The following is a 25743-nucleotide window of genomic DNA, read 5'->3' as shown; positions in this document are numbered from 1 at the left end:
CACAGGTTGATCACAGAAAAGTAATAGAAAAATGTGGCAGGAAAAAATTCATGCTTCTTTACTCCTTTCAGCTCACAAATTCATAGTTGGAAACTTCATTTCAAACTAGAACAAGGTTAGGAAAAGAAGTCCAAAATTCTTCTGGGTTCTCCACATGGCTTGGGATTCCAGTACTGTATAAGGCTCCAGCATGTGTTATTCTGATGCTTCATTCTTGTCAAGACCACTTCATCATGATGGGTTCACGTTGAGTTAATTTCACTTCAGTGATTAAACCTGCAAATGAAAAGTTGATGGCTTGTTTCTGCTGAACTTAAGAGATGGAATCATGTTAATACTCAATAGATTACCATTGACTTGAAGCTGACCTAGAAGCCAAACCACAGACATAATTTAAAATTGCAGAAGAGAGACCAAAGTAGCTCTTTGGAATGACCAATGTATGTATTCTGAAATCATTTTCTTCTCTTTTTAATGAGTTTTGGGGAAAAAATAAAATCCATACATATTTAAAATAGAATATTTTCTTTTAAAATGAGTATTTGCAGCCACTGTGATATTAGTAATATCTCCATGCATCAGAAGGTGAATTAGTATTATTCGTCTGTGCTGTTTCCAGTTATGTTATGGAACTAAATTAGAAAATATGTATACATTTTCCCCTTTTCTGTCATGTTGATTACAAATTCCTGAATTTACTCTTCAACAGTTGTGGGTGAGATTTTTAATTTGCACAACTGGTTGGTGGGTTGATTGGTTTTGTTGCTGTTCTTGTTGTTGTTTTGAGAATTAGGGAAATTTCATGAGAAATACAAATGAAACCTTTACTAGATCTGCCTTTACAGAAATGTTGGTAGTGTTGAAAATCGGTAAAACCTAACTCAAGCAGTATTGGGTTCTCAATAGTGCTGAGATCACTAGCTGCTCTTGTGCTATAGTTTAAATGCTGCTGCAGGCCCATCCTAGTCTTGAACGTGGAATCAAAGAGATAAAAGCAGAGCAACAGCACCTCTTTCACTTTACATTCCACCACTCCAAGGATCTTTACGTGAGTTCGATTCTCAGTGACATTTTGCCATTGATTTTTTTTAACATATCTTTTTGCATCAATGTTTTTTTCAGGAACCTCCTCCAAGGAAGATGACATCAGAATGTGTTAAGAGAATGGGTGTCTAGTGCATGAAAGACTGTGGGGTGTTTACCCATGACCTCTACTAAAGATTTGTAATCAGTGGGCTGGAAGAAAGATATCTATGCCATTGACTGAATATTTCTGCGTCATCAAGTATTAAACACAACTTTTTTTTAATTCAAGTATATTAAAACAGTACCGATCAAGTTACAATCCTCAACCAGGTGAATTCAAGGCAAAATTAACCCATTGCAACAGACATTGATCTAACCAAACTGATTAAATTTCTACCACACTATGTTACAAGCCATATTTTGAAGTGAGTGGGTGACTCTCATTGTAACTTTTTGACCAGAGCTGCAAGATGTACTTTTTTATTTTTTTCCCAAAGCTCAGCATATTCACTGCTGAACTCTTCAGAAATCTGGCTATTTTTTTGGTGAGATAAATAAAAGATGAGTTCTCTTTAAAAAGCACTTCTTACATACCATAATAAAAAAAAAAAGTATCGAAACTTGTGCTTTTCATTGCTTCCAATCTTGTGTAGATGTCTAGGAAACTAAATAACAGTACAAAACTGAACCTAAACAGTTGACTAGCCTAAAAAATAAGTTTTTATGAAAAATGCTGATGTTCAACTACTTACTTTTTGCTGTGCTTTAGAAAGGAACTGGAACTTAAAAAAAAAAAAAAAAACCAAAGTAACAAAATACACAGAAAAGTGTCTGGAATGCTGCCCGGCAGAAAAAGACCTGGGGGTGCTGGTTAACACTCACTTAGACATGATCCAGCAGTATGCCCAGGTGGCCAAGAAGGCCAATGGCATCCTGACCTGTATCAGCAATAGCATGGCCAGTACGAGCGGGGCAGGGATTGTCCCTCTGTACTGGGCAGTGGTGAGAGCTCAGCTCGAGTCCTGTGCTCAGTTCTGGGCCCCCCACTGCAGGAAGGGCATTGAGCTGCTGGAGCATGTTCAGAGAAAGGACACAAAGCTGATAAAGAGTCTAGAGAGTCCTGTGAGGAGCAGCTGAGGGAGCTTGGGTTGTTTAGTTTGGAGAAAAGGAGGCTCAGGAGAGACCTCATCACTCTCTACAGCTGCCTGAAAGCAGATTGTAGTCACATGGGGATCTCTTTTCCCAGGCAAGTAGTGAGAGGAGGAGAAGACAGCCTCAAGCTGCAACAGGGATGGTTTAGGCTGGACATTAGGAAAAATTTCTTCACAGAAAAAGTGATTAGGTATTAGAATGGGCTGCCCTGGGAGGTAATATAGTCACAGTCCTGGAGATGTTTAAGGAAAGAATGGATGTGACACTTAGTGCCATGGTCTAGTTGACAAGGTGGTGGTAGGTCATAGGTTGGATTTGATGACCTCAAAGTTCTTTTCCAACCTGACTCATTCTGTGATCCTCTTATTCTGCAATATGAAATATTCTGCTGCTAGGTTGTACATTTTAAAATACATTCAACTTTTTTTTTATGTGAGCACAAATCCATCCTACCTATCTAGCTACTCAGTAATGAACAGATGATTTCCAGAAAGAAATCTGAAATTTTAGAGAACTGAATATTCTGCTGTGAATCTTTACATCAAAGTAGAAAAATTATATTAAAAAAAAAAAAAAAAAAGGACCACTAAATAACCACTAAATAAGAAATTGGTGGTGTAGACATTTTGGGTAAACACCTAAAATAAAATTAAAAAAAAAAAAGAAATCTGGACTAGTCTGTTTCTCTGAATACTTCCTTACTCACACAAATAATATTTGCAGGAGAAACCAAGTCTGGGAACAGATTTAGTCTGCAGCTGACACTTCCACAGTTCAAGTGAAATCCACAGGCACTGAACTACCGACCATTCAGGAAATTCTCTCCCATGGCATAAATTTCTCCCCATAATCTCTAAGTGTTAAAAGTAAAATAATTTAAAATTACCTACTTTCACACAAGCTTTTATTTACAGGTAAACAAGATTCTGAAATCACTTCAGATTGAAGATACATTGTTAAAAAAATCCTGACACTTCTGTTCTTCATTAGGTATGCAGCAACTCTAGATAATCAAAAAAAAATCTATAGCCAGCAGCCCCATGATTAAATAAAGAGGATAAATCTGACACTCCCTAGGAGGAGTAAAGTCAGTTAAATATCAGAACCAAGTGCCTTAATTGCTGTGCATACTGTGTGTTTCTATTGCAAGTTTGTCTGCACAGATTTTTCATTCAGATCTGAAAATGTAGTTTTGTCATCACTTCTTTTTCTTTTATTATAGAATATATGTATTCATTGTGATCAATTCTAGGAAAGTCCTATTTTTTATGGAGAGATAGCATACCAACATGTCTCCACATAAAAATACTAGCCTTCTTTACCTCACAAGACATTTTTTATTTATTAATTTGAATTTGTCCTATACTACTATTTGTATGGTGGGGACATACCACAATTTTCTGTATCCATAGAAGGTTATTTTGGCACCACAATCCACTATTTTCTTTCAGAAGACAAGTAGAAATATAATCATACAATTTTTTTTTTTTAATAAGTAAGACATTGGCAATGTAACCACACTGCTACAATGCAACCTGCTGTGTATGCAAACAGCAGAAGTGGCTTGTGTAGGTCCCACAAAATCCTCTCATATGCCTTATTTACAATAAAATTCTAAACAGCAGTATTTCAGCTATGATGGTTTCAGCATGTAAGAGAAACGAGGTTTGGGATTCATACATCATAACATACGGAATGTAAACATTTAAGTCTTTAGCCAGGTTTCTTCCTCTTTTAAAGGTGAAAAAAGGCCTCCAGAAGTAATTCCTCTGACCTACCCTAAATGTCTCCCTCAAATTCCCCTCTGGAATTGTTTAATCTTATAAATGCAATTTATGGAGGCTAATGCAGATATGGTAATCTAACCATAAAATCCTTACCAGTGAAGAATTCTTTAACAAGGCTCATTGGAAGGAATCCTGTATCTCATATCTTTCAATGAAGTTGGAAAAAGCATGTCTAACCCAGAAAGTGGACTTTGTGCCCTGAAGTCTACCTGTGTTGTTTTTCACTGCAAAAACTGGACTGAAAAGAGGTCCCTCTTTATATATGTTGTGCCTTTTCAGACCTTGATGTTATCTGGCAGTATTTCAGTTTCAGAATACTTTCCGTTTTCACTGGATTTCTGTGTTGGCCAGGTGATAGAGTTCAACCCTGGCTTTCAACCCTGTACACTATGCAGATTATGGTTAGTGTCAGAGTTTTTCTATTAAGCTTAAAACCTATTTTCTTTGCAGACATTTGCTTCCTTTCAGATACGTTGTTTTGCAATGAATAGGGTTTTATGATCTTATATTTGCATGTCTTTCCTACACAAGAAGATAATTCCAGCACAGCTTAGGCATATTTTACTGAAGGATCCAAGAGCATTTATACTGAATCAGTTCAGATTTAATATTCTTCAGTGACTTTTCTTTTTCTGACTCAACATAACCAATAGCTTCATTGTACATTCATGCTAAATGCATTTGTGGGGGGGATGGGAGGAGGGAGCTGAAAATAATTTTCCAGTCCCTTGGGTACGTGTAGTTATTAGTGCCCTGTGGCAGCCCCTGATGGAAAGGGACACGAGTCAAACCACACTCTGCCTGCCAAACCTAATGCTTTCTCACTAGCTTGTTGTGTTCCAGCACAGCCATCAATGACATCCAGGTACACTAAAACCTGGAACCAGTTTTCTTGCCATCTGCAGAGCGGCAACTGCTCACTCTTATCACAATGAGGCCTGGATGCCAGAAGAATAAATAACATTTATGATCCTTTTCTGACATATTTGTGGCCTCAAACAATAAGGAAAATGAAAAATATTAGTGTAAGAGAAGCACAGCCATACAGTGTTAAGATAAGGCACTTGGGAAAAGCTTTACTTAAAGTACGTGTCCTGACAGAGTGTCCAAGGAACATTTTTCATCAAGTGAAGGCATGTTAAATTATGCTAGTACTGTCTTCTCTTCCATGTGGTTGCTGACAGATGTTTGGAAAAGAAAATCTTCCTTTCTGCTTGACCTTAAAAGCTGTTCATGGTATATTTATATGCAAAACAGTAAAACAGTGAAACAAAAAGGGGACCTCTCTTGTGATAGAAACAAGACAATTTTACTTTGTTACTTATATTACATAGAAAAATATGAAAACTATTTTCCCCAATAATATTAATAACAGTAACAACAACAACAACAACAATAATAATAATAATACCTATAACTTGCAATGAATAGCTAGACTGAAAAACAATCCATTGATTGCAGTGTGGTTTGCTTACATCTGCAATGGAAAGAGAATTCTGCAGGCAGGTTGTGGTAAAAACATGTCTATCTTCTTTTATTTATCACATTTTTCCCAAATAGCTCTATAAAATGCATACATTTCTAATAGGGGTAGTCTCTCAGAGTTAGGCTGAGTAACAAACAGTAATGATAATTTACATGGAAGTGATTCATGTAATGGGGAAAGCTGGGGGAGATGGGTGTGGGGAAGAGAAGGGATGGAACTATGGAAAGCATGAAACGTGGTGCAGGAAACAAACTGATTTAAGGCTCGGAATGACTGGTTGTTTTTGCAGTAAGGTAACTGTCTTAAAGAGGAAGAGTGACTAAGTCTTAAACAGTGACCAACAAAAAAGTATGAGGAGTCTCAACAGGAAGAGTAGCACCCTGCAATGGAAGACAAGTGCCTCTGGGTTACAGCCGTGGGGAGTTTCATCTCTTGGAGTTACTGGAGACGCAAACAGTATTTTTCTATAGTTTGTCAAGTTCAGGCAGAAAACTGGACTTTTCTACATTTTAGGAGAAAGTCAGAGAGATTTGACTTTTTTTCACATTTCTCTAATACATATTCCACAGGCAACAGAAGCTTGGATAACAACTACACTGAGTAACACAAACATAAATAACCAGTAGTGAGCTCAGAAAAATTAGGACTATAGTAGGGTCTGTGGAGTTTTTCAAAATACAAATAATTTCCACTGGAAAATATTTTCTTTTTCCTTTTTTTTTTTTAACCTAAATTTCAAGGAGCAAATCACTTCATTATTTTGCCAATATTCACACCTTAAATAATTTAACTGTGCTACAACCAAACAAGGTAGAATAATTGCATCAAAGTATTTTTACTCCATTTGTCTTGTAGCAAATATTTGAGATCGAGGTCAGTAAGTATTACACAGATGTTATACTGTTAACAAGGAGTGTGCTTCTGATGTAAGCACTGACTAGTAAATTTTGGGAAATTTTGTTCTAGATATTAAGCAAGAAATGAGAGGAAGAACCATAGATGGAGGAGGAATGAAAGAACAAATATCTCGGAAATTGGGCACTGAGCCTTTAAACATGACAGGTTTCATTATATCTAATAAAATTTTATGGCACAAAATGTTGCAGTTATTGAAGAATTTTCTTTTATTATCTTTCTGAAGTCCAAATTTCACTAAGAAATTAAAATGTCTATTTTTTTCCTTCCTCCTAACAGCAATATTTAATAGTCTAGAATGGTTAACTAGCCTACATAAACAAAATCCATCATCTTTAAAAGTCACCTTGAGTGTTTGATGAATATCTGTCTTTTTAATTAAAGAACTTGGAATTTGTTGTGATACTTTGAATAGAAACCAAAATGCTAGGATAAAAATATAATTTGCTTAAAAATGCAATGGGAACTTAACATTGAAAATTATAATCTGGGTGAAACAGGGAACTTTGCTTCTTGCAACCTTCATTTAAAAAGAAGAAGGCTACAAATGAAACAGTGTAAATCCTCCCTCCCTGTTCCTACTCTCCAGCTGCCAGCAGCTTACCACATCGCTACCCAAGAAATATCACTGCCACAGAGCAGTGCTGGAAAAGTCACTAATGTATTACTGTGGCCAGCCAGAAGAGCTCTCTAGAATTTTTGCTGTTAATGAATTAGCAATACTTGGAAATGTTTATATGTCTTTCACAAAAAAAGAAAAAATAAAAAAAATAAAGTTTAAAAAAAACTCACGAAGTTTTCATTATACCAAGGGGTATTTGTACCTTTGACAGCCTTCTTGGCAACTGGTATAAAAGCTACGTCCTTGAAAAAAAAATTTCAGTTTTGGAAATCATAAGGCCTGCCTGCAAATGCAGGGCACTGCAATCACTGCAGATGATTTAGTTGTTGGCCTAGAAACTGCTGTTAGGACAGTTAAACAAGTCCATAGTTTAAGTTGCCCCATAAATTATGAACAGAAGAAACAGACCCAGCATTGCACATGGAATTTTCTCCCTTTAAATCCTGGACTGTGTTGCCGCACTGAGAAACTCCAACACTATTGTTGGAGCAACCACAGTTGTTGGGCTACAGTGTATGCAGCAATACGCTTCTTTCTATAGCATTGGTCAGTCCAGGCAGCTAAAGGTTACTATGGGCTTTTTACTGAATCTGGTGATAAAGACAAAAAGGAATAAACTGGACTAGGAGCAGAGCTGCGGCAATGCCAGTGAAGGGGCTCAAGTCAACACCCTTTAATGGGCCTTCTTTTCTTACATCATGAATTACTTAAAATGCTATCTAAATCAGCCTTGTGTGGTCCTTATCACCTAGATCTCTACAAATGCTCCAGCTGCTCTTCCTCAGCACTCAATCTAACTTTACAAATACACCACCCTGTCCGCTCTGTTTCCAAAATATTAAAACATAAAGTAATTACTGGAGACATTATGATGGCAAAGCAAACTATAACTGAAGACAAAGGAAACATTACTCCTCTGTTTTCTCTACAATGCTAAAGGTCAGTGTGCAATAACCAGAGTATAATTAACACAGTTGCACATTCTCTTGTGATGAGTGCCCAGCTAGATGCACGTCAGGTAGCAGCCCTCAAACAAAAGAATGCTAATTCAACCGTAGTGTGATACAGATTTGTATTTGTTTGTGTTTTGATTTATAGTTCTTAACAACTGTTTTCCCCCTCTGAGTTACAGTGCCTCGTGTTGAAGTGCAGTGTGATTAGAAACTGGCTAAGGCTGTGGCCTTTTGTGAACAAATATGTTGACAAAGGTGTTTGGTTTACATTGACTCAGCAGCTCTCTTGGAGCTTAGTTTTCTATTATCTAACTAGGATTTTTTTTTCATAATAGCTGATACAGGACTCAAGATTATTTACATTCAGCATTGGGCAGGCTGTTCTTTCATATTTAGGTTAATAACTGAAATATTAATCTCCAATATTTTGAGTAAATAAATTGAAATCTAGCTTCATGCTGACAAACGTAAATCACTATATACCAGCTGTCACCAGGGGGAACTATTAATTCATGCAGCAACTTTCAAGGCTGAGCTATTATGGACTGGCACACCACAGAAATACACAAATGTTGAGAAGACAGGGAACTGGCAGCTGTGTAATGACTAACGACAGGTTAAGGGACAGAGACATCTGACACGATTTCAGCTACCATAGTAATTAGAACTGGGCAAATATTTTATAGATATTATATATTTATAAAGTAGACATCGAATGGCATATTTATAATGTATGACCCTGATGTGTTTAAGATATTACTTCTGTTAAAAATAAATAATATGTTGGTTTAATAAAGACAAGTCCACTGTAGGATGGTATCAGTTACCCTTGAGACATTCCTACCAAAAATCCCCCAATCTAAAATAACATTGTTTTGATGTTTCTTTTTTATTCCTACATTTCTTGGCAGAAAGGCTGCTACTGGTCATGAAGAAAAAAGACAGACATTTTTGTCAAAGCTTCTCACAGTCATGGGTTTTGTTAAGAAAAATCAAGAAATTGTTAGCTCTTTAGCAGGAACATTTGAAAGAAGAGAATGATAATGGGTTTAAAAGCAGAGATCACAACTCAGTAATATGCTAGTAAAACAGTAGAAATTCAACAAATTCCACCAAACTTCTTTTTTCCATCCTTTCTCATGTGTCTTCTCATCCACTTGAATCTGACTGGACTCTACCCACCTTAATTTACAAGACTTACTCTGACTACCCTAATTCAGATTAGTCAGAGACAGAAAGCAGTAAGAGTAATAAGGATGAGTGAAGTCTATTTACCAAGCCAGTGGGTATGGAAAATGATAGAATGTTAGTAAGAATAATGCTACATGAAAAGTATTGGCTTTGTTATAAATTAAAAGCAAAATACAATTACAATAGTGCATTTTAACAGAGACAAATATTATACTGAATTGTGATAATAGACATATCACATGTAAAACAAGCAAGGTAATTATTTGGTTTTTTAGAGAGTTATAGAAACATAGAATGGTTTTGTTTGGAAGGAACTTCAAAGCTCATCTAGTTCCAACCCCCTCTGCCATGGGCAGGGACACTTTTCACTACACCAGGTTGATCATACCACCATCCAGCCTGGCCTTAGACACTGCTAGGCATGGTGCATCCACACCTTCTTGAGGAACCTGTCCCTATGCCTTGCTACCCTCAATAAAGAATTTTTCCCTCATATCTAATCTAAACCTACTGTTTCTGTTTGAAGCCATTCCCCATTGTCGTGTCACTACATGATCTTGTAAATAGTCTCCATCTTTTTTGTAGGCTCCCTTCAGATATTGGAAGCCTCCAAATAGGCCACCCTAAAGCCTTCTCTTCTCCAAGTTGGTCAATATCAATTCCCTCAGCCTCTCCTCATAAGAGATGTGCTCCATCCCTCTGATCTGCTTGATGTCCCTCCTTTGGATTCACTCAAACAGGTCCATGTCCTTCCTGCACTGGGGACCCCAGAGCTGGATGCAGTGTTCCAGGTTGGGTCTCACCAGAGCAGAGCAGAGGAACAGAATCCCCTCCCTGACCCTGCTGCCCACAGTGCTCTGGATGCAGTCCAGGACAGGTTTGGCTTTCTGGGCTGAGTGCCCATGGCTGGGTCATGTCCAGTCTCTCATCCAGCAGCACCACAAAGCACGGCCATTCTCCATCTGTTCATTCCCCTGCCTGTTTTGTCACTGGAGGTTAAACTTCATGTTATTCCTTTTGGGCCTGTTCTTGAATTTGTCCAGGTTCCTCTGGATGGCATCTTGACCTTCAGATGTTTCAACATCTCTTCTCAGCTTGCTACGATCTGAAAATTTGCTGAGGGTGCACTTGGTCCTTTCATCTGTGTCAATTAATTAAGTTATTAAATAACACTGCTCCCTGAAAGACACCACTTGTCAGTGATGTCCATTGGGACTCTGAGCTGTTGACTGCTACCCCCTGGATGTAACCATAGTAGATGATGCAGCTCTGGTTAACCACTCTGGGTAACAAGTTTCTTGTCCGTCTAACAGTCCACCCCTCAAACCCATCTCTCCCCAATTTAGAGAGCAGGATATTCTCAGGAGCTCTGTCAAAGGCTTTACAGAAGACCAGATAAATGACATCTGTAGCCTTTCCCTTGACCACTGATGCAGTTATCCCATCACAGAAGGTGACTGGGTTGGTCAGGCAGCCAGCTGTCTGGCTGTCCTGAATCACTTCCCTGTCCTCCATGTGCCTCAGCAAAGCTTCTAGGAGGATCTCTTCCATGGCCATCCCAGGGACAGCTGGGAAGCTGACAGGTCAGTAGTCCTCATTTTACTCCTTTTTAAAGATAGGTAAAATATTCCTCCTTTTCCTGTCACCTGGGACTTCACCTGACTAACATGACTTTTCATATATCATGGGGTGCGGGTTGGCAACTACATCAACCAATTCCCTCAGGACTTTGGAATGCATTTCATAGGGCTCCATAGACTTATTCAGGTCCCCAGGTGACCATGAACGTGATCTTTACTTACAGTGGGAGAGACTATGCTCCCCCAGTTGAGTTCCTCAGCCTTCTCCTCATCTGTTATTACCTGCTCACCAACATTGTTTATCAGGGCAGTACATCTTCTTTGACCTTCCCTTTTTGGCTCACATACTGGTGGAAGCCCTTGTTATTCTTTGCTCGCTTGCCTGGTTCAGTTCCAGTTTAACCTTGGCCTTTCACACCCCATCCCTACACAGCCAAATTTCATCTCTATACTCTTCCTTGATTCCAGGTTACCTGTCCTTGTTTCCAGTGCCTGTGCCATTTGTTCTTTTCCTTTAGTCTGACCTGCAGTTCCCTACCCAGCCATGCCAGTCTCTTGCCTTCCTTACCTGATTTATTGCTCCTGGGGATTGCTGGGGATTGCAGTTTTCTTGACACTGATTAAGCCTCTGTTGGGTTAGTATGTTTAGTTTCGGGCACAACATTTTCAAAAAGGCAGACAAATTGGAAAGAGTTCAGAGGAGAGCAACAAAAATGATAAAATAAGATCTGTGGGAAAAGGTTAAGTGAACTGGGCATGTTCAGACTAAAGAAAAGAGCACTGAAGACACTGACATGTCTACAAATACATTGAGTTGCTATAAAGAGGATAGGGACAAATTATTCTCCTTAGTCAATGAGGACAGAACTAATGGGGCTTATGCTGCAGCAGAGAACATCTAGGTTAAGTGTAAAGGAAAAGCTTTAATAGAAATAGTTAGAAATACAACCTGATGCCAAAGCAGCATGAAAAACTCCCTCTGAGGCTTAGGTTTTAGTTTGTTCTTGCTTTGTGTCTGGTAGAGGGAGGATCACACTGGTAGAGGTTAGGGCTCTAGCCAGCTTCCTTGTGCACTGCAGACTTCTGATGTGACCTTGGGCAAGCTGGTTAGCAGCACATTTCAGCTCTCTAGCTCTAAAAGAGTGAGAAAAGCAATTCCCTAGCTCTCAGAGTTGCTGTAGGGATAAATAGTTTAGGATTCTCAGACTCGCTATAAGCCAACGAAGCAACCATACAAATTAAACACTGAAACCTTCCACAGTGCAAAAGCACCAACCCTGATATACCTGTAAGTGCCTTCCCATCGAGAGGCCTTCTGTGAGTGCTGGAATGGGCTTTAGCTAACACAGCCAGTCTAGGACACATTTGGATGATCCAATCTAAGCTGCGTCTGAGAAAACAAAAAGTACAGAGAACAAATAAATCGGTGGCTGATGTGACAGGCCACTAGAAGTTCAGCCTAACTAAAGTCAATGGATTCTACTGTCTTAGTAGAAGATGCATCAGGACTCAGTACCAGACATAAAGTATGAAAAGAGCCCAGTTATCCGGGTTCTGTCATAGCTGTCTGCACAAGTTCTACCACAGTGATGTTGCTGAGATCAACCCTGAAAAGCAGATTAAAACCAAGTTAGAAAGGCAGACAACATTAAAAGTAAAAATATAAGATGCAAAAATATATATCAAATATAACAGACTTTTGTTATATATTTAGCCAAAAGTTTATTCCTATTTGTTGCTTAATTTCATAAGGTTAGTTTTGATGCCTAGAATGGAGCTGCATTTCCTATCTAAAATTAATTATCATAATTTTATCATAAATTCTTTCAAAAGCTCAAAATAAAGCAGCAGCAGCAACATCCCACTAAAATAACTCAGATTTTGTGATAGCAAAAGTATAGGAGAATGTGAACCAAAATATTGTAAATAAATGTAATCAGGTTTAATCTGTGATATTTTTTACCCAACATAGGCTTTACAAAGGATTTCATTGCATCCTTTATATAATAATAATAATAATAATAATAATAATAATAATAATAATAATAATAATAATAATAATAATAATAATAATAATAATAATAATAACAATTATTATTATTATTATTATTATTATTATTATTATTATTATTATTATTATTATTATTTCTGCTGCTGTTGATGTTGATGCTATTGTAATTATAATATTCCTGTATAAAACTAGTGCAGTTTCATCCTACTTGTTTAGCTTTACAGATGGACAGAACAGACATTTTCCTGCCTCTCAGCACAGTGAAACTCACCAAACAAAATGCTGCATTTTCCAAGGTATTTTGTCCAATACCTTCTTCAGACTATTTCATATTCCCCAGCCTGCTCCCCATTAGCTTGGCTGACACATCAGACTGGGGTTACCAATAGCAAATGCAGGTGCAAGAATTACTTTTCCAAACACATCTCACAGTCCAGGCTTTACTACTGTAGTAGAAACATTCCCTTTGAAGAATCTGTACATAAACCATGCAGTGTAAAAAAAATTAAGCATCCTCTAAGTCCTCCATTGCAATAGAAATCCTGACGAAACATCTGCATAAAAGAAAGCTATGAGAAAGAACTGATTTGCTATTAGCATGTAGAGCTCAAGAGGCAACAAAATAAATAATAAAACACTGCCACCTGAAACATTTACATAAAAATAAACAGAAACCATGTCATATTTCTAGTGCTGAAACATGAAACGGGACACAGTTCAAGAAAAGAATAAGTGTGTCTCCTCATGGGCACAAGTGGTTTCACTGACTAGCAGCTATGCAGAAAAGAAAAAAGTGATGTACATGACAGAATAACTGGAAAGTAAGTCATGAGCCCAGGTGGAGCAAATGAAAAGCAAGACACAAGATCTCAGAAGACCTTGACAGCACAAAGGCTCAATGAACTACACTAACCTAAATGCTATAGGCATTTCATCTGGGAAGTTAAATGTTTACTGCCTGAGTTATGTGCTATATGCTTATTCATATGCATCTCTACACTCACTACAAAAGCCTTTCAAGTAGAATTGTGTGAACCGTGGATTTTTTATTTTTTTAATTCAGTTGAGAAGCCAACAAAAAAAAAAAATCAGCTTAATATTTGGCTTTATTTTCAAGTTATTTCAGCCATCTTCTAATCCTCTGGTGGGGAGAAATGAACAGCAAAATGTGAAATGAAAAAGTTTGTTTGAAATAAAGACCTATAATGTTTCATTTCAAAAAATAAAGAGTAGAAACAAGAAAAAGACTGGTAAGAAAGAAAAAATCTCCAAAGGGGAAATAGAGATGCAATACTAACTTTGAACTTAGACACTTCCCACATTGTAATCAAGTGACTTGCCAGCCAACCACACATGTATACCAGAGAAACAAGTGAGAATGAGACTGTGGGGAGTGTGGTAGCAGTTCTGCTCTCACAGTGCTTTCTTTCATCTTGTAGTACATATATTTGTGCAGTTGATACATTTACCAGTTGGATTTTTTCATGTTGCAGTCAACAGTTTGCCCAATAGTTTGTAGACAGTGCTTTGCTAAAAAAAAAAAACAACAAAAAACAGCAAACCAACAACCAAAGTAATTAAAGGTTCTAATAAAGAAGAAGCAGTTTTTGTACATGCACTACAGAGAAGATGATATGTGAGGGTTTCATATGTGTACTCCTCAGTGACTCAGTTTTAGACAAATTATTTTCTGGGTTTAGATCAAACAGGAAGTAATTAAATCCTTTCTCCTCCTTTTGAAATGTTCTTGCAAGGTTATTTATCTTAGCTCCTATGGAAATAATACAGATATTCTGCTTCAGAGTTCAAGGAGCACTGTATGCCATTGAAAAAATAGAATGTTGCCAAGTATTTCTTGGCATTATTTAATGCTGAATCATACTGCAATACATAGAATCACAGAATCATAGAAATTTTTAGGTTGAAAAAGACCTTTAAGATCTTCAATTTCAACCATAAACCTAATTCTGCCAAGTCCACGACAAAACCATGTCCCTAAGTGACACATCAACATATCTTTTAAATATCTTCAGGGATTCTCGATGTAACCAACTTCCTGGGAAGCCTGTTCCAGTTCTTGATGTCCTTTCAGTGAAGAAATGTTTTTCTTAATATCCAATCTAAGCCTTGTCTGGAGCAACTTGAGGTCATTTCCTCTTGTCCTCTCACTTTTTACCTGGGAGAAGAGACCTACTGCCACCTTGCTACAACCTCTCTTCAGATATTTGTAGAGAGCAAGAAGGCCTCCCCATTTCTCCAGGCTAAACACCCTCAGCTCACTCAGCTGCTCCTCACAGGACTTGTGTTCCAGACCCTTCCCCAGCTGCATCACCCTTCCCTGGACTCGCTCCAGCTCCTTGATGCCTTTCTTGTAGTGGGAGGCAGAACATGGGACTCGAGGTGTGGCCTCACCACTGCCAAGTACAGGGGGACAGTCACTGCCCTGGTCCTGCTGGCCACACTATTGCTGATACAATCTGGGATGGCACTGTGCATTCTTGGTCTCCTGAGCATCCTGCTGGCTCATATTCAGCTGGCATGTTAGGCTAAAGCCATAATTAAGTAGTTCAGTAAGTTTCATGTATTTATCTGCATTTATGATTTGAATGATGCCAGTAATAGAGGGGAAACATGCTTGTCTTTCTGAACTGTCACTGATGACACAGATAAATAAAACAGGGTGTTTAGGTGTTTCTGTTTTGTTTCTTACTAATGAGGCTTTTCAAGTGCTACAATAATGAAGAGTTTGACATTCAAAATGTTTGCATCTACTGCCCTCATCAACGTATACCATGAGGAAGAATGCACAAGTTTCATACTGATAGGAAGCACAGGAATAATCTAAGAGAACAGCAGCTAGAGAAAAAAAAAAAAAAAAAAAGAACAAATGCAATCCCTCAGGTTTAGTGCAGTAAAACACATGTGGAGGATCATTTTGACATACAAAAACATACTTCCACCGGTGCAACTAGTGAGTGGTTAGACAGTGGAATGACAATAGAGCCCATTGGCCTCTCAAGTGCTAAAATGACAGAAGAGGCAAAAAAATCAGTATTTGCCAGAAACTGTTGTTTTCATCTGTGCATTTAGGCCAATGCCAACTATTCTCCTCCCCTGTGTACTATTAGATTATTTGACTTGATCAATTAATCTAATTTTACACTGCTTTGGGGAAGAGAAAATTAACTAGAGGAACATGTTGATGTTTCAGATATGTATGATTCAACCTTCTCTATCCAAAACAAATTGCACATACCAGTTTTCTCGAGCTCAACTGGACTCAAATAAGGCATATCCTTTGCTAAGTGCCTCAGCTCTTGGTAGGTGTGTGAATCAACAAACACAGGTAACCAAAGGCAACCATCAAGCCACAGCTTTTCAGCTGCAAAGAGTACATTTATTTCATTACCTCTCTGACAACTACAGGCAGCAGAGACACATGGGAACACACAGGCTTGGTTAGGCTCAGCTCATCCTGGAGGGCAGCAGAGGTGGATGAAGGGCACTCTGCACCTCACTGTAATGAAGTTTCACTCATGTCTGTGAGAGTGTGTTCTCTCTCCACAGGAATTCTGCTTCTCAAAACAGGTAGAGGTTGGACAACGCTAAACATAAAAAAATGGGGTTTTATCACAGTGACATTTTTAGCATTCACAGCTGTAAGGTCACTTTGAGTGGAAGTATTCCCTCCTCTTTGACAAATCTTCCAGTTTTAACCCTCTCCTCCCAACATTCAGCTTCAAAAATGACCTATTCAGACTTTGCTCTATTTTTTTATCCAGCTACTGAAAATATGTCCTTTTCCTTCCTTTCTAGCCTGTTTCTTTCCCCCTCTCTCTGAGCATTTGCTTCTCTGTCACAAGCTCTCATACCCTTAAAAACACAAAATGGGACAAAATACCTCCATGTTGGTATGTGTTTCAAATGTCCTGCTGGTGACTGCTATTGTTTCCTTTGTCTGGTTCCACTGGAGTATTTTCACAGATCCCCACCTTTTTCCCAAATAATAAAATGCTGTTTCAATTCCCAAATGAAAACAGAAGGCATAACCAACTCTGAACATTTCATGAACAGTTGTGGTACACTAGGAATCCTGAAGGAGAAAACACAGTCACAAGCTAGGCTACAAGAGGAAGACTTGTTAGAAATAGAATCCTAAATAATAAATCAGAAGACCTCTTTTGGTAGGAATGGAAAAAGAATGGAAAAAAAATCTGGCATATGAAGACATGGGAAGGTACTGTCAGGAATAACATTGTTTAGATCTCTGACCTTCCAGCTGGAGCATTGTCTTAAAAAGGCAAGAAAATACGCTTAAGTGTTGACTTGTAACTCTTTTCATAAGAAAAATACAGAAGTAGAGTAAGGAAAATTGATTTAAAAATTAAAAGAAATCCTAGCTCAGCTTTACTCTCCCTTATTGTTCCAAAATTACTTGAGTTTTAGTAAAAAAGTGGTTGGAATTTAAAAATTATTTCTTTCTAAATGGAGAGCTAAAGCCAAAAAGAAACAATTTCATCAAAATGTGTTTAGTCAAAACATTTGTTCTATCAGAAACGGTGAAAAATATGTAATGAGCTGTATTTGTTCTTTTCCTTCCGCACTGGGTAATACCAATATTCCTTCCTGTACCCCGATAAAATGGAGATGCAGCAGCTCCTCTAAAAAATCCAACCACTGGAACGCAGAGTGAGACTTGCAAGGAGCAGCTTTCCCTACAGCAGAGATTGAGCTTGCATCAGCAACACTCATGGAAATTAATACTATATAAGAGAGCAGATAACAAATATATTCATATCACTTCCTTTTAGATGTCTATATTACTTTTAGATTCCTGCTATTACACACGTCCCTTTCTGTTCTTCCCTCTTGCCACCTTTTGTAGCCAATAGAGAGGAACAGACCTTTTTAAGGTGTTTCTTCTGACACATTTTAAATGTTTGCATTAGGATGAGACAAGCTGTACACCAGTACTGTCTTACTTGCTTTAGAGTGAGCCATAGGAGTTCAGACATGGATATGTACATTGCACACCCTCACTGTATACATCTGTAATTTGTCATATAAATCCCAGATGAAACAAACAAGACCAAGAGAGGAAAAGAGGGAAAAACACTAACAGAACAAATAATGCCAGAGTCCCCAGTATGTGATGTAACTGAAAATTCAAAAGCTAAGTAAGAAATTTAAAGTTAAAAAAGATAAAAAATATGAAAAGTCAAACAGCATTTCAAAAAGAACTCAAATACCTCAGTTCATCTACATGAAGCGGGTGAGAGGAAGCATGTTCTCTTTTTCCCTTTAGACTGAAAGGTCACCTAACTCACCACCACTGCAAGTTTATTCTTTGTGGTACATCTGTTAGTCTCCTCATGAAAATAAATTTCAAAATATATGAACTTTATGAACGTTGACTTTTCCTAAAAGAAAAATTGAAATAAATTTTAAAACACATCTTCAGAGGTTTCTATTTTTTTAAAATTACTGTAAACATTTTCTTTCCTAGTTTGGTTCCATTTCCTTCTGACTCATTCTAAATGTTAAGGTACTCACAAGTGCTAATTCTGGACAAAAGAAAAAGGGATTAAAATTTTATGCACTACTGTTATAGCTGGACTCAAAGACATCAACTCAGCAAGGGTTAAAGTCCTATTAACAGATTTAAAGATGAAATCATATCATGACAATTAATTACAATTACTTCAGGGGATTTTTTTAATTATCATATTACCATGTCACACAAACACAAAAGTTTGAAAAAATAATTTTATTTTTTTTTCAGAATACGAGGGAATTGAAACAACAGAGAGTGGAAAAGAATACTAAGAAAAGAAACAGTGTAGAAATCTTTCACTCTGTTAACAGAAGAGAATACTTTTTTCCTTGTAGTTATAGCAAAGGCACATAAAAAAACCTGTCTTTTTCAGATTTATTCATGTTACACTTTTTCTCATTTTCCAAAGAAAAAGAAGTGCGGACCACTTTATAAAAGACCATGGCTTGAAAGATCACAATTTTTGAGCACTGTTTTTTAAAGTTTTTTAACAGCAGAAAACATTAATAGCAAGAATATTAATGTGAAGAATAGAGTATTATAGGGAGTTTTTAACAGTGTTTTGCCTCTTTTAGGCTTGATATGTTTCAGTACTTCAGCTGTTGGTAAATTCTTTCTCTAAGAGTTTTAGTATTCAGTTATGCAACATTGCATTTCAGGTAATCTTATTTGTAAAGGAATCTGTAGGATTGATGTTAATATGTAGTTTAATTTGTTAGGCACAATCTTGAAAAGTAATAAACTAACTTTGCATCCTTACATACTCATACATTAAAGGGGTAGAATTTATAATAAACATCTGCTTTGACTGATGTGACAGAAGGCATTAGACAAGGGAAAAGGGCTTTAGGTGTGATACACCAAGCACAAATATGCACATGTATAAGTAAATCTTCAAATTATAGCTGAGTGATTTTCTTATGCCAGTCCAAGGATTATTAATACACATATCAATGTCAAATTTAATAAAGCTGTTGCCTTAATTGTAACTGTAGTGTCTTGTTCTAACACCTGTCAAGGTGTTTCTGGTGCAGAAAATCTTTGTCATGAATGAGCTAGATAACATAAATTATAAGTGAACTAGCCTTTTATCTCAGGAGATCCAAATTCAAAAACTGCTTTTAGTCTCAAATGAGTTGTTTATCACACCCCACTGAACCTCCAAATATGGCACAGTTCTGCATGGCTGGAAATCTGGACTCAGGAGATGGGAAGGATTGGAATATTAGGCTGTATCACTAATCAAGATTGTGGTGTATTGGCAGAGACAAGTAGGGAAGTGTATATGTGTGTACAGCAAAAGCCAGCTCCTTCTCTCACAAACCAGCACTATTCATATCTTAAATTCCATAAGCAGGATGTTTGTTAGCAAATTTTGGACAGAAAAATAAGATGCTGTTAGTAATGACAGCTTTTGCAAATCAACCACATACAACTGTCAATGATATTCATCCATTCAGAAGCAATGGTATCCATGTGAACACCAGTCAGTGCTACTTACCTCTGAAAACACTGAATATAATTTTTAAAGTATGAATGCAAAGATATATGTAGACTGCAATCCTATAAGTTTCAGTTTTCTACAGAACTGCTCTCATATAAAATAAAGTTATAGACAAGCATCTCATTCATGAAAAAAAAAAACTTTCTTTCCCAGTAGAAAGTTAAAAAAATATTTTCATGCAAATAATATCATACATTAATATCTCTTTTTAGAACTTGTATCCATTTAAACTTAATTCATCCAATTTTCACTGGAGGTAAGACACCATTCCAAAAGACTGTCACAGTGCTAGGTCTGTGCAGAATCACAACTCACATTCATTTTTAAGCATGCAAAGCCAGCTACAGGAAGTTTCTGCCATGCTCTTGCTTACAACATACAGAACCCATGGGAGGAAGGCACTATCTTTCATCAGTGAGCAGAAGAATGAAGAGGAGGGTGCTGACAGCAGCCACATGAACTTTAGTAATGGCTATGCCAAAGCCACATTCTAACTTGAAGGTCCCATCATTGCACGTTCTCTCTTTTACACATCTAGCTGGGCTTCAGCAATACATCATTAAGAATCTCTAGGCTGAAAATGGAGGTGCAAACCTTCAACTGCACAGTAAAATATTTATATTTTGGAGCAAAGCAAGGAAAACCCTAATTAGTACAGGGCCAAGCTGTCGCTTTTCAAAGCCCTAGGTTAACTTTCAGTATCCCAAAAAAAGAACTGCAAAGAAAGCAAGACAGAAACAACGTACTTTCAGCATACTAAAGGCAAGATGTAGAGGGTGGATACAAGTCAGAGAGTGACTGTTCAAACACACCACAATAAATTTCAAGTCCTCTATTAGCAAACATTAAATATATATCTGTGCAGCTTTACTAGAACTGTGTGCTGGAAGGTAGAAAACAAGAGGGGAGAAGCATCTTCCTAAGGGAAACATCCCAGCCGAACAGACTCAGATCTTCAGAATTAAGAAAGATGAAAAGAGCCTACTCAGCAGGTGGATTTTTATTATGATATTTAAATGCAGTAAAGAAACCCCATGGGAAAAGCAGGAAGGGTATAAATCTGACTTTTGCAATATTCAGATACCAACAGAGAAACATAGATGGCAAATTTTTGTCTTTCTTCATCAATAAAAAGCTGCCTCATTTTGCTCTTAAGTATTTCATGATATTGATGTATGCTGGACTTTGTTTTAGACCAGAAATTTCCAAATAGCAGTGTTAAATGAAAAAGACTACCCTTATTACAAAAACTTATTAGTATTGCAGAATTGCATGTTAGTCAAGAGTTATGTTACAAACTAGCAGTCCAATAAGTAATATATATTTCATAAAAGGCCTAATTCATATTTAAACAAATAGACAATTAATGCTTCAGAAGGTAAATGTGCATTCAGCTATTTATTGAAACAGCAATCCAATTTCAATCTCCTTTAAAAAAAAATTAAAATATCTGAACAAACTTATACAGAAATGAATATGAAAACCAATTCAAAGGCCACAACTCCTTAATAATAAGCAATAAATAAAAGTTCAAACGAAGACCAAATGCTATGTTTATTATGGAGAAAAATTGTATAGGAAAAATAAGTTGCTGTAATTCACATGCTCCTGTCTATGTTTTGTAGCTGGCACATTCTTCTGCATTAGCACAGACCAATAACTAGTGTTTTGACACACTGATTTTGTAATGTAGTAAGAAACATAGAGTGCATAAGTAATGTGTAATCGGCAAATAAAAAGCACAGAGACTTAGGGAATACAGATCACTCCATTCAGACTAAGTTTTCTGATGTTTATTTATTTATGTTTATATTTCAGTTTATAAAATCAGCATTAGAAGGCTAGAGATATGCACACGTGCACATATACTTTTGTCTGCCTTCTGCCTAAACAAGATGCAACTATGGTTTCTGTCTCAAAGAGAAGCTGGTAGTAGAGTCAGATCTTTCTTTATTAATCTTTTTTTTTATGAAAATGCTCAGAATTTTGCTTTTCATAACAAAGTAAGAAATTAGCAAGAAATAAGGAAATTAAAATGTATTAAACATTGTTTAGTGCTATCTTCAATCAGAACTTTTCTCAAAAGCTTTTAATCTTACCTTTTCTTCAAGCTGCACTCTCAGGATTTGTTCAAAATACAGCTGATCCTTGCTTACAGCTTTGCCTATCTGCTTCTCTGGAGTTGCATCTCTCTCAGAGAGATGTATGTCTTCAAAAACAGTAACAAGCAAAACTGCTTCATCCATACAGGCACATGCACGTGCTCTCAGTGCTTCGGGTAGTCACAGGGGGCTGAATTTGGGGTGGGGAGTGCTACTGTTTCGACTATCTGGTTCCATAAAATGTCATAGCTATTGATTATAATTGTCTCAAATGAACTGAAAGTGGATTTTGGCTCATGAATCAAAGATGCAGATGCAAAAGTATTCTTTAAAAAGATTAATGCAGAACTCTAACATTGTGGCAAATACTGCATTTATTAGAGGTATGAGAGACCAAAACAATTCTAGAAGTTTGATGTTCTCTTTCAAGGAACAAAGAAAAGCTCAAATTTAATAAAGGCCATCAAGAATTAATCCAACTAATTGAGTACACTCAGTGGTCATTAAAGAGAAAAAGAGGTCACAAGTTTTTACTGAAATTTAGGTAAAAAGAACCATGTCAGTTTTTTAGAACAGTAAAAAGAAAACAATACTGAAGTATTTAGACAATCTAATAATTATTTTTTATTATATATATCAAACAATTTCTGGTAGATATTTTTAAGTGAAAAGTCTACCTTAGTTCATTTACTGTCTTTTGATTTTCTAGGAGTCAGAAAGCTCATGTTTTGATCTAGAGAAAAAAACAAAAGAGAAGAATATCACATATATCTCTAGAAAGTTTTGGAGAAAAACAAGGCAACAGATTTCAAATTAAACAATCAAGCATGCACATTCCTGGGACTAATGAACGTGGGAAACATTGCAAGTCATAAAAGGTTATGAGTGTTTTTTACATGGTTAAGACTGTGATCATCATGCCAGCCCAAAATGACAGGGAAGAATTATAGAGAGTCCTTGAAATTACCAGTAAAGTGTGAAAGAATATTTGTAATGAGAACAGGAGAGCTTCTGTGGAAAAGAAGTAAAAGACAGATATTTGCAAACCTTCATAAGCATTTTTAGAGATCTTAAGAAAAGAGTCCTTAGAAAGGGGCTTTGGCAGTGAAAAGGAAATTAAGTTATCTCCAGATTCACATGCAGTCCAGTAAGATCAGTCTAGTCGCAATTGTCTAGTGAGCCATAATCGTTAATGAAACCTGCGTGTCAGCACGGTCAAGCACAGAAGGAGGCTCTGTGTAGCCTTAGTAACAGGATATGGCATAGATCACGTCTTTAATTGCAAGACACCAACAGCATTTGAAAACAAATTGTTTGCTTTGACATGTTTTGTTAAAACTTAGGCATATGAAACTCCAGCAGACTGGATCTCCCCCTGGAGGTGTTCACAAGCATCTACTGCTTTTTAGCCACTTAAGGGGAGTGAAGCATGCATTTTTAGAAAACTTGTTCATTAGCTGCTGAAATGCAGTTACCAGTAATGCGAATAAGCTGTAACAACTGGATCCCATTCCCTAAAAATAAAAAATATATTTATTTTATTATGGTGATCAGATCTGCAAATCAAACATGAGTTTAAGAAAGATTTGAGGGCTGTGGACTCTCTCTCCAGAACATTTGACAGGAGTGAGGTAGTACTGATTAAAGTGTGAGATACTGGTACATCAAACTGAATTTTTAACAAGTACCATAGAAAGTATGAAGATCGTGATCCTCAGAATAATTGCTCAGGAAGGGGAGCTGCAGAAAGTGGTCCTAACTCTTAAGATGGGAATGGTTATCGCCTGTCGCTACTCTTATCTGAAGCCAGAGCTATCTTTAAAGATACCACGCATGGTGAACTCAGGGGTAATATAGGAAAAAATGTTGAAAAAGATATGGTGAGACGATTTAGGCTTACAAAAACAAAAGACAGTGTTTGGAAGCAATATCTGTAAGGTGAATATTAGTGTTTACATCACACAACAAGAACAAAAGTCCTGCTAGAGAAAGAACTTATATTTGTGACAGGAGGAACTGCACGTGGAGCACAAATCAGGCACAGATTTGTTTATGTTAACTGAAGAAATTAGCTGTTCCTAGACTTATGGTCTCATTTCCCTGAGCCAGCTTTGCAAATGGATATTACAGCAGACTCCATGGTTTTGTGTGTTGTACCCATTCCTGCCAAGTGCACAGTGCTTAACATATTAACATCTAAATATGGACAGGAAGCTTTTAGTTACAGGCAACAAAAAAAACTTGCAGAGGAGTTAGATGCACCCATACACATGAGGGTAAGCAATTTGCAACATCTAGATCTAAAGGTGTTACTTCCCTTTTTTGACTGTCTTTCTTTTTAAAAGGTTAGACAAGAATTTTTTCAGTAGTAGTTGAAAAAAATCTGAAAATATAGCTCAAATGCAAAAAGCTTGTAAAATCAGCCTCAGATCACCTTATAATTAAGTTGAAGGATAACATCAGTGAAGCATTACATCTTGACAATTTATTTTTTATGAGAATTAATTATAAAAAAATGAAAACAAAACTGTCTTTCATGTAAGAAACATATAGTAAAAAAAAAAAATTTGCATAAGGATGCAAGAGAAAATTCAAATAAAGAAGTGATAAGAATGGCAAGCTGACAACAATTAATGTAAAAGTTAAATGAATCTAGCACATAACATCTCTTGCACCTTAATAGTTTTCCAATTAATTGTTGTTCATCAGACAGGATGATAGAATGGGTGAAACTTTATCAACTTTCCTGAGAAAAAGGAAATAAGGAATGCTGTCTGCCATCTTGTCTTAGATGCTTTCAGCAAGGGAACAATTTCATCAGAATAAGTCAAATAAGAAATCATGCTATCTATATGAACAGGATAACTGGGTTTTGCCAATAGCATTTTCATATCTCCAGAGAAACTTGCAAGTACAAATTATGACTGTGCAAACCCTCTAAGGCAAAAAATTAAGATGAAAAATAAAGTTATAAGCAAATTAAAACTACACAAGTACTGCTCAAGTGAATATGTTGAATTTAGAAAAACTAAGATACTTGAATGTATTTTTCCATTTTGAAATGAAAATTGCAATAAAAAATGTTAAGTTGAACTTGTAAAATGTAGATATGTGGAAAAGGAAAATACCTTCATTTCCAGCACATTTTTTTTTTTTTTGCAGAACCTTTCATTTTACTCAGAACAAAACTAAAATATTCTACTTAAAATTAAACAGAATGCAATTTTTGAAATGTTGTGATTTAGCCACAAAACTAAAAGCAGAAAAACAGTGTAAGGTTTTCGTATTCACCCTTTTTTTTTTATCTAAGGGGGAAATGCTTTTGTAGGCATTACACTTTTCAGGTGCTCACAACACGTGATTAAAGTTACACTACTCAAGATTAAGTAATACAGACATAATTTTTACTATGACACAGGTGAAAAAGCCCTCTGCTGACCATCCTGTTTTAAGACAAAAAGTATGTCTTATTGTCTTACTTGATGAACATCTCAGCCCTAACACTCAGCAGATAATGTTTCTAGGTATTTCCAGTATTTCACCAAAAATATCAGAGATTATTAACAGTTTCATCATGGAAGCAAAATTTAGAAGCTATTGCTCAACAGCATGAGTATGAGTGAGCTAATGAAAGACTCTAAGTCCCCCCCAGTACTAAAATAAGGAGGCTGCTTTTGTGTGGAACCTTTCACCTTGAATTTCAGAGCTTTAAAAGCAAAGAGGAGAGATTGATAGACTGGCACAGTGTTTGAGTGTTTGGATAGCAATATGCTTTGGATAACTACAGGATCATTGGTGGGACTATATGTGGCACAAAAGTAATGCCTTGCCTACATGCTAAGATTTTACAAGAGTTATTA

This window comes from Poecile atricapillus, chromosome 1, assembly GCF_030490865.1.
Source record: "Poecile atricapillus isolate bPoeAtr1 chromosome 1, bPoeAtr1.hap1, whole genome shotgun sequence".
Classification (NCBI taxonomy): domain Eukaryota; kingdom Metazoa; phylum Chordata; class Aves; order Passeriformes; family Paridae; genus Poecile; species Poecile atricapillus.
This window is presented reverse-complemented; position numbering follows the sequence as displayed.